At 46.1% G+C, this 12106-nt stretch overlaps 1 non-coding gene across 1 annotated transcript; it reads left to right on the top strand.

Annotated features, from left to right (window-relative positions):
* The first annotated feature begins 7161 nt into the window (after window positions 1–7161).
* trnah-gug (transfer RNA histidin (anticodon GUG)) lies at window positions 7162–7233 on the top strand. The gene has a single exon. It is a non-coding gene; the product is annotated as a tRNA-His (tRNA).
* The last annotated feature ends 4873 nt before the right edge of the window (window positions 7234–12106 follow it).

Below are 12106 nucleotides of genomic sequence, written 5' to 3'. Positions count from 1 at the left end.
ATTTGTTAAAAAGGGTATTTTATTTCATGTGAATGTGCCTTTAAAATAAAAAAAAAAGTGTAGTAAAAGATTGGGGTGACATGCGAAGTTCACTTGACGCAACGTAACAGATCAGACGCGTCAAGGTCAGGGGTCTCCTTCCGCTCTCTCTCTCTCTTCCGGACTTGAACGAAGTAGCGGCACGCAGACATTTCACTGCAGCTAGAATGAGCTTTTGGTGTAAGAGAGCAAGACAGATGCTGTTTTTAATTCTGCGCGGAGACCGGAGTCCTTTCTTTCTTTTTTCCTGTGGGTCGATTTGCGGACTGTGCTTTAAGAGGATGCAAGCAACCTGTAAGTTTTGCCATTAACGAGTGCGGTTAGCTAGCTTGTTAGCCGCTGCCTCGCTACGTTGCAACTGAAAAAAAAAGGGAAAAGAAGTCATGCTGAGCTCCCGTGCTGTCCCCGTTTCTTTTAAGTGAGAGCTGGACTGCTGATGAGCCGTGTGGGTGACATTTAATCTGAAGAAGTGTGTGTTTAAATACTACTGAGTTTCTGGCCGGGTCTTTTCTTTTCCATGGTTCAAGATGCAGATTTTCTTCTGCTGGGTTCTTCCCTGATGAGGGAAGAACTCACTGAGAAGAAGACGACTCTTGAACAGCTGAGATCCCAGAGTGAGGAGAGAGAGGCAGAAAATGGATGTTTGAGGAGACGAGTTTCTACTGCATCTCAGGAGAAAGAGACCTTCACTGCTGCGTTGGCCCACCTTGAATCAAGGAAGGACCAGGACCCCACAAAGACTGGCAGTCTGAACGGTGAAGTTCAGAGTCTTCTATGTGCAGTGAGAACACAAAAGAAGAAAAGGAGCAGTGCTCAGTGGGAAATCCTGGGAAATCTTCATGATTTAAAAAGCTGTTTGAAAGAGGAAAATCATGACCTTCAAGTGAAGGTCCAGCAAACTTCTGAAGAGCAAACAGACTCTCCCCTACGTCCAGCCAGAGAAGAGCAAGCAGACTCTCCCCTACGTCCAGCCAGAGAAGAGCAAGCAGACTCTCCCCTACGTCCAGCCAGAGAAGAGCAAGCAGACTCTCCCCTACGTCCAGCCAGAGAAGAGCAAGCAGACTCTCCCCTACGTCCAGCCAGAGAAGAGCAAGCAGACTCTCCCCTACGTCCAGCCAGAGAAGAGCAAGCAGACTCTCCCCTACGTCCAGCCAGAGAAGAGCAAACAGACTCTCCCCTACGTCCAGCCAGAGAAGAGCAAGCAGACTCTCCCCTACGTCCAGCCAGAGAAGAGCAAGCAGACTCTCCCCTACGTCCAGCCAGAGAAGAGCAAGCAGACTCTCCCCTACGTCCAGCCAGAGAAGAGCAAGCAGACTCTCCCCTACGTCCAGCCAGAGAAGAGCAAACAGACTCTCCCCTACGTCCAGCCAGAGAAGAGCAAGCAGACTCTCCCCTACGTCTAGCCAGAGAAGAGCAAACAGACTCTCCCCTACGTCCAGCCAGAGAAGAGCAAACAGACTCTCCCCTACGTCCAGCCAAAGAAGAGCAAACAGACTCTCCACTACGTCCAGCCAGAGAAGAGCAAGCAGACTCTCCCCTACGTCCAGCCAGAGAAGAGCAAACAGACTCTCCCCTACGTCCAGCCAGAGAAGAGCAAGCAGACTCTCCCCTACGTCCAGCCAGAGAAGAGCAAGCAGACTCTCCCCTACGTCCAGCCAGAGAAGAGCAAGCAGACTCTCCCCTACGTCCAGCCAGAGAAGAGCAAGCAGACTCTCCCCTACGTCCAGCCAGAGAAGAGCAAGCAGACTCTCCCCTACGTCCAGCCAGAGAAGAGCAAACAGACTCTCCCCTACGTCCAGCCAGAGAAGAGCAAGCAGACTCTCCCCTACGTCCAGCCAGAGAAGAGCAAGCAGACTCTCCCCTACGTCCAGCCAGAGAAGAGCAAGCAGACTCTCCCCTACGTCCAGCCAGAGAAGAGCAAGCAGACTCTCCCCTACGTCCAGCCAGAGAAGAGCAAACAGACTCTCCCCTACGTCCAGCCAGAGAAGAGCAAGCAGACTCTCCCCTACGTCTAGCCAGAGAAGAGCAAACAGACTCTCCCCTACGTCCAGCCAGAGAAGAGCAAACAGACTCTCCCCTACGTCCAGCCAAAGAAGAGCAAACAGACTCTCCACTACGTCCAGCCAGAGAAGAGCAAGCAGACTCTCCCCTACGTCCAGCCAGAGAAGAGCAAACAGACTCTCCCCTACGTCCAGCCAGAGAAGAGCAAACAGACTCTCCCCTACGTCCAGCCAGAGAAGAGCAAGCAGATGCTCTCACATGTTCTTCTGCAGAGGAGCCATGGGATTCTGCTGCATGTCCTGCAACTGAAAAGCAGAATGATGGGGGCACCCTGGAGACTGGACCTGCTAGGGGTCAAACCAGAGGTCTACTGAGCCGTGTGACATCTGGTGTAGAAGATGCTCTGTTCATGTTCATAGCTTCTTCTTTGTGTGCTTTTCCTCAACTCTGTTTTCTTTGTTTGTTATATATGATGATACCTTGATCACCACAGCAGTTGATCCCAGCTTGATTAGCTGAGTGCTTTGCAGTCTAAAGCACTTTAGTGATACCTGTGGGGTCCCTTATCCTCCCTGACCACAGGGATTCAGCCTCACTGAAGGAGAGTGAACCTTCCAGGTTGCAGCTCCTAGACTCTGGAACGCTCTCCCACTGGACATGAGGATGCTGTGGACACCTTTAGAAAGAAGCTAAAGACCCATTTGTTTAGTAATATTATTGTTCATGATGGAATCGTCCCTCTGTACCTGCCCACACAGGTCAAGAGGTCAAATGATTCCCTGTTTAAAACAGCTCTTCATCACATGGATGTGCATCCCAACAGTCAGAGCTCACAGACGCTCCTATTCCCTCCAGTGGGAGGCACTAGGAGTGACTGATGAGGGTCAGGGGGGTCAGGCTAGTCCAGATAGTGGGTCTGTATGAGGATGTTAGGGAGGGATAAGGTAGTGGCAGAGTTCAGGCTGTAGTTGTGCTCCAACAGTTGAGACAGGGCAGGACAAAAAATGACATCCTGATGGCGTTAGGAGTGATTCTTACAAGAACCAATCAATAAAAGTGGGTGGTGACCTGCTCATGTGACGCTTGTGTTGATGATTACTGGGTCTCCTCCATGCTCATTTATCATGAATGAATCCCTCTGAGTAAAACACCTGATGACTCCTGAGTTGTTTCACAAAATGTGTGTGTGTGTGTGTGTGTGTGTGTGTGTGTGTGTGTGTGTGTGTGTGTGTGTGTGTGTGTGTGTGTGGGCAATAACTCCAAGTTTTCTATGTATAGATCAAACAATTATTCATCAGTTGGATACACTGACAGTGGAAGTTCAGGTTTCCTGTAATTCAGTTTGCAGACAACACAGAAAACTGCCCCTGACCCCTCCCCTCATTCTGGAGGCTTTAACATGAAAATGAAAATGCTGAGAGACACAAATGCAAATCAGGGTATTTGACCAGAGGTGACATATTTTTAATGCTTTTCTTGTTGTATTTGTTATATATGTTCTGTATGGTTATATTTGTTATGGTTGTTATGGAGTTTATGGTTATTATCTCTGTTTCTTGTGTCTTTGTCTTTGTTGTCCTCCCCTTCGTCCGTCCTGGATTTTTGACCTTGGTTGCAGGAAGCGTGTGACCTCAAGTCCTTTTTCTGTGTTGCTGAACGTAGAGCCTTGCTTCATTGTGCTAGCTAAAGTGTGATCCTCCCTGCTAATTCCTTATTTCGTTGACTAATTACCCACCAAAAATTAATACCTACTTGCTTTATTTGGCTGAAGTTTAAAAGACCATCATTCTGGTAGCAACAGTCTTTCTGCCTTGTAAATTCTCCACTCCAAGCTAACGATGGCTTCTCCCTCTTGTCCTCCTCTCTCCTGCTCAGAGTGCCACATGTTTTCTTCCTCCTCTGCCTCCTTTAGTGATACTGATAAGTGTGTTAAATGTAGTTTTCTTGTTGTGTTGGAGGTGAGGCTTATGGTGAGGCTGAATTGGACCTGCAGCGGCTCTGCACCAAAAGCTGCGAGAGCTAGCCAATGCTCACTAGCTGGTGCAGACCAACTTAGCTTAGCTCCTGGCTTAGGCCCAACTAGCGCTCCCCCAGAAGCTCCCAAGCATCTGGGAGAGCGCCAAGAAAAGTTGGGCCTAAGCTAGGATATGCTTGCTCATGAAGAATTGTTGGGTGTAAATTCATTTAAGGAGTGTTGAACTGGACCTGTTCTACTTGTAAAGTGTAACTTTTGTTATTTGGTGCTTTACAGGGTGATGACTTGCTGGGGACACTTTATCACAGCAGTGGACAAACATCAGCATTCAACACCCAGCAGCTCCTCTGATCAACAGAACAAGTTAAAGTATTCTGAGAAGGAGGGCATCGATCCCTCTACTGCTCACATGCTAAGCTAGCGCTCTACCATTGGAGCTAATTCCCCTGTTAAGGAGCACAGCAGATAATGCACCTTGACCTTCATGCATGGTTTAATGAGCGTCACCAGTTGAAGCTTCTCTGGTTGACCAATGTAATGGAGACCAAGGGTTCCATGACATCAATGATTAATTGAAGGTAGCATTTGTCTTGGTATTAAGAGTTTATGTAAATTAGAGGATCACACACATGTTAATGGTGAGGTTTATTGAATCAGCAAACAAGTGAAACATTTTCTATGCCATGTGTTCCAGGGGGGGACCTGGGAAGCACAGGGGGACCGGCCATCCTGCCTGTGGAAAATGAAGACCCCAGTGTCAGTCAGTGGTAATCACTGTGCAAGGCCTGGTATTTAGTGTTGATCTAGTTTGTCTCATGTAAATGTGGCAGTTTCAGTCATCACGGTCAGTCCTCACCTCTTCCTGGTGGTTTCCTTAAAGGGGGTGGAGCCAAAAGGGGAGAGTGGCCCAAGGAAGCTCCTTAAGAGCTGTAGGTGCAAACCTTTGCTCCCAGATGGGGGAGGGGGTACAATCACAGACAAGGTTCATTGAATGATTATGTGGATGTATGACTGAGTTGGTGTAGTAGTCTGGAATCATGTATATATTTAGTCAGGTTAAGTTGTTGCTGGTTTGATGTAAATATTGATTGTAGAGCATGGTTGTGGTCTCACCTCCACTCTATGGGCCATCCATCGTCATCTTCTGCTTATTCCTTACTAGTAAGGGTCGCGGGGGGGGGCTGGAGCCTATCCCAGCATCTATGGGCGAGAGGCGGGGTTCACCCTGGACAGGTCGCCAGTCCATCACAGGGCCAACACACAGAGACGAACAACCATTCACACTCATACCTACGGTCAATTTAGAGAATCCAATCAGCCTCGTCCCCAAATTGCATGTTTTTGGACTGTGGGAGGAAGCTGGAGTATCAGAGAGGATGCACGCAGGCACGGGGAGAACATGGAGACTCCACACAGAAAGATCCCGCGCCCGAGCCAGGACTCAAACCCGGAACCTTCTTGCTGTGAGGGCACAGTGCTAACCACTGCACCATCATGCAGGCCCGCTATGGGGGCTGGTCTGTCTAATTTCCTGCAGCCAGGAGGGAATTAAAGGCAGTCAGGGGTTTTTAATTTAAGTTGATGGTGTCTCATGCAATCTCTTTCAATACTCCAGTGGTGGTTTAAGTGAAGAAAAACATGGGTTAGTCAGTAGGACTCTGTGTGTGTGTGTGTGTGTGTGTGTGTGTGTGTGTGTGTGTGTGTGTGTGTGTGTGTGTGTTTCCATGCAGACTTTCCCTTGTGACAACCGATTTGATTTGGAAACCATCTCATCTAAATCTCCTCTCCAAAAACCCTCTTCTGCAACTTTGTACCCAAGTTGTCTCCTCATCAGGCACCACAGTATCCAGTAGGTTCAGTTCAAACAGTCATCAGTGATTAATGTTCATGTTCAATGATGAGGTTTTGATTTATTCTTCTAGAATCATTTGAACAAACCCTCCTCAACACTGTGAAGCCTTCATCTGACAGGAGGAGTTTCTTTTCCCAGTGATTCCACTGACAGTGAAAAGCTTTGTTCATCAGACTGGTCTGATAGGATCAACTACTGGTTGCTCTGGAGTGCAAACAGCAACCTGTCAGGAAACATTAGTTAGATCAAAGCCAAGATTAAAGCAAGAGCCTCCAGATCAAAGACAGAATTGATGATAATGTCATCAGGGGGCTTTGATAGTATATTTATTTGTACCTAGAATTCTGTCTTTGATCTCAGGAGGACATGAAAGAAAAACAATTGAGGAAAGCAGAGGAGAACATTCAGCTTCATTAGAAACACTTGAACTGTTCAATGGTAGAATTTGTTTGAAACAGTTTACAACACTGAGTGACAGGATTGAAGAGGGAAGGTTTTCTACTTTAAATTTAATTCTAACTTTAAACTGGGCATGAACATTTTTAGTAGTTCATATTCTAACATACAGAGGAAGTCATGACATTCCCTTTTTTTTAACCTGTCCTGTTCAGGAAATGGAAATGGAAATTTAGCTGCTATGTTGAATCAGAAAAACCTTTTGAAGTCTACTTTTGCTTCAGTCAGGAAGTGGACTGTTGTTAACTCTCACAATGGTTGGTGATTCTGGTGGAAGAAAATATCCTTATGAACCTCTTTTTAACAGACACATATTTCTAAAGATGCAGGTTTATTTTATTTTTCTTCTTTTAGCAGAGGATGGTTTCGATCCATCGACCTCTGGGTTATGGGCCCAGCACGCTTCCTCTGCGCCACTCTGCTCTCCCATTGACGGAACAGTCCTTGTTTTAGGAGAGCATTATCTGTCTTTGTCTCTGCCCTGCTCTCCTGCTCTCTTTCCCCTCATTTAGTCCTTGACATGATCCATGCTCTACAGCTCTGCGGGTGGAATGAAGACCTGCGTCTGCTCTGCCCGTGCCGTCCTTCGTCTCAACCTAAATTGTTTGACCCACCTTTATAATGCTGCAGACAACACAACCAAACTGGCCCCGATCAGGATTTGACCGGCCGAAACATGCCCTAAAAACACCAAGAATAATATCCACCACCTTCTGAACGGCGCCTGGCCCGTCTCCTGCATCAGGGGCCGCCGCAGTCGCGCATCAGCTGTTCAACAGCTGTTCGCCGCAACACTCAATGAGACAAAGACATCGAAGCTCAAACTGCTGTTGAGGAAGCCGTGATCGTATAGTGGTTAGTACTCTGCGTTGTGGCCGCAGCAACCCCGGTTCGAATCCGGGTCACGGCAGCATGAGATAAATTTCTTTGTGTGTATTGATGGACACAAGCCACGCAGAAATTTCCCACAATGCAATAGGGCAGTGTTTGGTCAGTGCTGAGCAGGCGTCAGTCTGAAAATGATGTCACATTATTGTGTCATCACTTGACCAGACCCAAAAGTAGGCTCAGGTATCAGTTTCTTCTCAATGCTAACGTCTGCTAGCTTAGTCTGCTACTTTGATGGCTCTGTCTGCTCTAAGGTCCAGACCCCTGGATGTGGTGGTTCCTACCTGAACGTAGATTCTGTCAGCTCATGTTGTTAAATCAACTCACCAGGAACACCAGTAGATTTCAATGGACTGACAATGAGTCTCATTGAATGGTAAACATGTCAAATATGAAGTCATCACCTGAGGAGGTCTGCTGCTGGAATGAAGCTCCAGATATTCACAAGATATTCTAGATCTTAAAATAAAGCATTTTTATATTTGATTTCTTATTCATTCAGGTCATCCAGTCATGTGACTGAAGTCATCCAGTCACGTGACTGAAGTCATCCATTCATGTCAGTGATGTCACTTGGCAGGACTGTCATTGCCGTCTCATTCTAGAAAAGAATCCAGACTCCACATACAAGATGGTTGATGTTTTCTTGACTTGATGCTCTGACTGTCAGGGTAGATGACAGCTTCTTCTGCTGCTGCATCTGAGTGGCTAGGATTGGAGGTTTTACCTCCCAAGGTTGTTTGGTTCCAGGGGAAACTTCAAAATTCCAGTCCCCAACCTGGGCTGTTCTGAAACTCTTCTCCTGAATCACTCCTGAGCTGCAGCAAGAAAAAATACCAGTGCCAACCAGATCAACTTCATGGCTGTTTTTGTAGTGATTTGGTTCTAAACAAATAAAACTGACTTGACTTGATTTGGTGCCTCATGAGGAGAAAATTTGGGCACAAAGGTTGGACAAGAGTGTTTGTGGAGGGGTGTTTTTTTGTTGTTGTTGCAGTGTTGTAAGTCACTGTAACTGCAGCTGAATGATTGAACTTTCTCCAAATGTCCTCAAGATGGTTTCCAATGACATCAGTTGTCACAAGAGGAAGTCTGCATGTAAACACACTCAGGTGTGCCCAGCTATTCTTATGAGAACATTCGATCAACTTCATTCTATGTGCAGCCTAACCTTAATCTTAATCTTAATCTTAACCAACTGAATCTTAATCTTTATTTGAAACTAAACTCAATCCAGACCTTCACTCTGAAAGAACTCACAAACTGCATTGCGCTGCATCAGGGCCGGTCTTTGGTCCCCATGAGGAAGAGGACTCCTGATCAGTGTTGATGATGGAAATGGTCTCCAACACAATAAAACCAGAAATACACACACGTGTAAACACACACAGTGACCCCGCATGTCGTTTTTGCCCAATTTAAATTTTCATTCATTACCCAGAACCTCTCAAAAGCCCTGAAGAAAAATTGAATATTTGGTGTTTGAAAGCCATAAATCACATCCATATCATCTCGTCCATCTCAGTCTGACCTCATCTTTGTTTGTTGTTTTTTTTAAAGAGGGACAAATTGGTACTTGGTTAAAAAAGCACTGTGGGAAAATGATCCTGCTTTCAGGGAGGTCTTTGGTGAGTTTGCTAACAATGCAGAGAACCATGACGGTACCAAGCACAAGGCTGCTGCCCTCTGCATCACAGCTACACTTTGGAGTCTGTTTGAACTGAATGAGAAGGGTCTGACATCATCACACCAGTACGACAACAAGTGACCGTGAACCAAAGAAAACCTTCACTGATGAGTCCATGGATCTCATTGATCTGTGCCATTTCCTGATCTTCAGGTTCTGTCTTTGATTTCTTTCTTTGATCTCTAAATTCTGAGCTTTGGTTTCCTTGGTCAGTCTTTGAATTCTGGTTCATAATAAAAAAGAACTCCCAGCATATTTCTGCAGACCATAGATAGGGATTTTACCAGCTGCACCATAGCAACCCTCTTGCTGTCTGCTGTTGTGCCATTGAAAAGTAAGACAGCCTGGCAGTCAACAAACTGGGCTCAACAGAAAAATGTCAACTAAAGATGTATTAAAGACCAGGAGGAAATGTAACCAACCTACAAAGATGGAGGGGAATTGAGACCCACATGTTTGCCATCCTTGATGAACTGTCCACTGGTGCAGGGGATGAGGTCATGGCCATGATCTGGGAGCCAGTCCTGGATGTTAAATGCCCTGATGATGGACAGTGTAGTGGCAAAATGTCCGGTCCACTGACTGAACTCTGCCACAAATGAGGAACAACAGTCAGCAAGGAGTAGAAACGAAGAGGAGAAATGGAGAGAACAGAAAGAAAGAGAGATCATGGAGGAAAGAGGCTGATATTTGCAAGTGTCCTGACTACAACACAGCAATCTAGAGAAACCATGACCTGGATTACTGAGGACCTCCACTGGCAGTTCATTTCTGTTGATCATAGGGCCATGCTGGGTGAAGCAGGAATGAATCCTGGGACTGAGGTTGTGGAGCAATGGTCACTTTTCCTGCTGAAACTGTCAATTCTGATGCTTGGTTCTCTCCACAAATCCAGTCCCTTAACGGAGCTCAAACCACAGTTACAGCTGTGAGAGCCCAGAATCGGACACACTGGACCATCAGGAACAGCTTTGTGCTTTCAAACAACAGAGACGACACTCAAGGACTCAGGGAATGCAGGAATCTCTGGCCTCAGCTGACATGTTGAATTTCAGCAACACTTCATGATGCTGAGTTTCGCAAACCAATGAGAAGATGAAGAAGGCCGTCAACTCCTTCAAGCTCAACATCTCCACTGCTTTACCCAGGAGGTCAGGAGGTCAAAGCAGAACCTGCACCCTCCACCTCTGATATTTACTCCCAACAGAGATGAGGGGTCGGTTCAGAAGAGCGAGCTGGAGTCTGGGCAAGTCTTTTCATTCAGTCCCTGGTTTAAACAATTGTCTCCACCAACTTCAGTATGGGTCTGGACCTGCACAGGTTCCAATTCCTGTCTTGGTCCCAAGGGTTTGTTGAACCAGAGAAGCTTCAAGTGGTGACGCTCATTAAACCATGCATGAAGGTCAACCTGCATTATCTGCTGTGCTCATTAGCAGGGACTTAGCTCCAATGGTGGAGTGCTAGCTTAGCATGTGAGAGGTAGAGGGATCCATGCCGTCCTTCTGAGAATACTTTAACTTGTTCTGTTGATCAGAGGAGCTGCTGGGTGATGAATGCTGATGTTTGTCCACTGCTGTGATAAAGTGTCCCCTGTTACTGAGATGTGGATTAACACCTGCTCAGGTCAAAGCTGCAATCAAACCAGGGACTCTGAACCTCCCACACAGTGAAGGAGTTTGTCATCAGCCTTTAAACTTCCCACCATCTCCTGAATGTGGAGCAACTTGTCCTGCCAAAACTGTCCCCTCTACCATTTTTAATAACACCTGTCCTGACTGGCAATCACGCTGGGCTGCAGCGGTGAAAGCGCTGAATGCAGCCAGGATACACAATGACTCAGGATACACAGGAATCTGTTGACTCAGCTGGAGAAGCAGAGGGTCCACCAAGACCAGCAGACACCTTCATTCTTGATTCTTGATTTCAAGGGCAGCCCCTTGAGATGCACCATCTCATTTTGGAGGGGGTCCTGACAAATAATGACCAACAATACAACAATAATAAAAGTAGATTCTATTTTCAACACAAGGACACACACATCATACACCCAGGTACAGGCCAACAATGTTCCCCAAAGCCCCCCCCCCCCCACCACCACCACCATCCAGTATTATACAAAGTATGATCAGAGATCCCACTGCAGAATAAGAGTGGGCCTGTGTTCACATACTCATACATTTAAACACCCATCTAAAGAAATACTGCTTCCATGCACCATTAAAGTACACAATGCATATTCATACACAAATATCCACATATTTACAGTACAGAGAACAAACAAGAACAAGTAGAGAGTGAATCCTGGAGAGAAAAGGGGAGGTGCATCAGAAACGAGAGCAGATGTTTGAAAATGCTTGATGATTTGAAGATGAGAAAGGAAGAGAGAGACCCAAGTGAGGAGGAAAGGTTGTTCCAATCTGATGGAGCTTTAAATACAACCGGTCAAAGCAGAAGGCCGTCCCCACTGATCCTGGATCTGCTCGACCTTCCTGCCTGTTAAAAGGAAGGTGTTCATCACCACTGTTGCAGGATGTGCTGCTGGTGGAGAATTGTTGGGTGTAGATTCATTGAAGCAGTTTGGTGCTGGACCTGTTCTACTAGTAAAGAGTCCTGAGAGAACTTTGTTGTGATTTGGTTCTAACAAATAAAATGACTTGACTTGATTTGGTGCCTCAGGAGGAGAAAATTTGGGCACAAAAGTTGGACAAGAGTGTTTGTGGAGGGTGATTTTTTGTTGTTGTTGCAGTGTTGTAAGTCACTGTACCTGCAGCTGAATGATTGAACTTTCTCCAAATATCAATCCCTGTATCAATGTGAGATAGAGTGACATAAATGAATAGAACATTACTCACTGACTGAAACTTGAAAAGCACCAGACTTTGGTCAGAGCCTGGTTCTAATGTTACTTAACAGCACTTTTTTTCCACTTTTCTTCTTCTTCCAATCAACACTGCCCAGAGTTGATTTGAGGAAATCACACTCACACATTCGACTGTCATGGAGGGAGCGCCACTGATGCAGTTTGGTCAGACGGTGCAGACACACTTGACCCCAGAGAGGTGAGCAGGTTTTGGACCAGGTTGGAACTTGTCAAGTATTTGAGACAGAAAATGACAGAAAACTTTAAAAACAAAAAAAACTTTTTTTGTTTTAGATTTATTGCCCTTGCAGTAATGTCTTATTTCCAGCTTTGCTCTCCCTCAACCAC

This window comes from Aulostomus chinensis, chromosome 1, assembly GCF_037954235.1.
Source record: "Aulostomus chinensis isolate RoL2024-O1b breed Wild chromosome 1, RoL_Achi_v1.0, whole genome shotgun sequence".
Classification (NCBI taxonomy): domain Eukaryota; kingdom Metazoa; phylum Chordata; class Actinopteri; order Syngnathiformes; family Aulostomidae; genus Aulostomus; species Aulostomus chinensis.
This window is presented reverse-complemented; position numbering and strand designations above follow the sequence as displayed.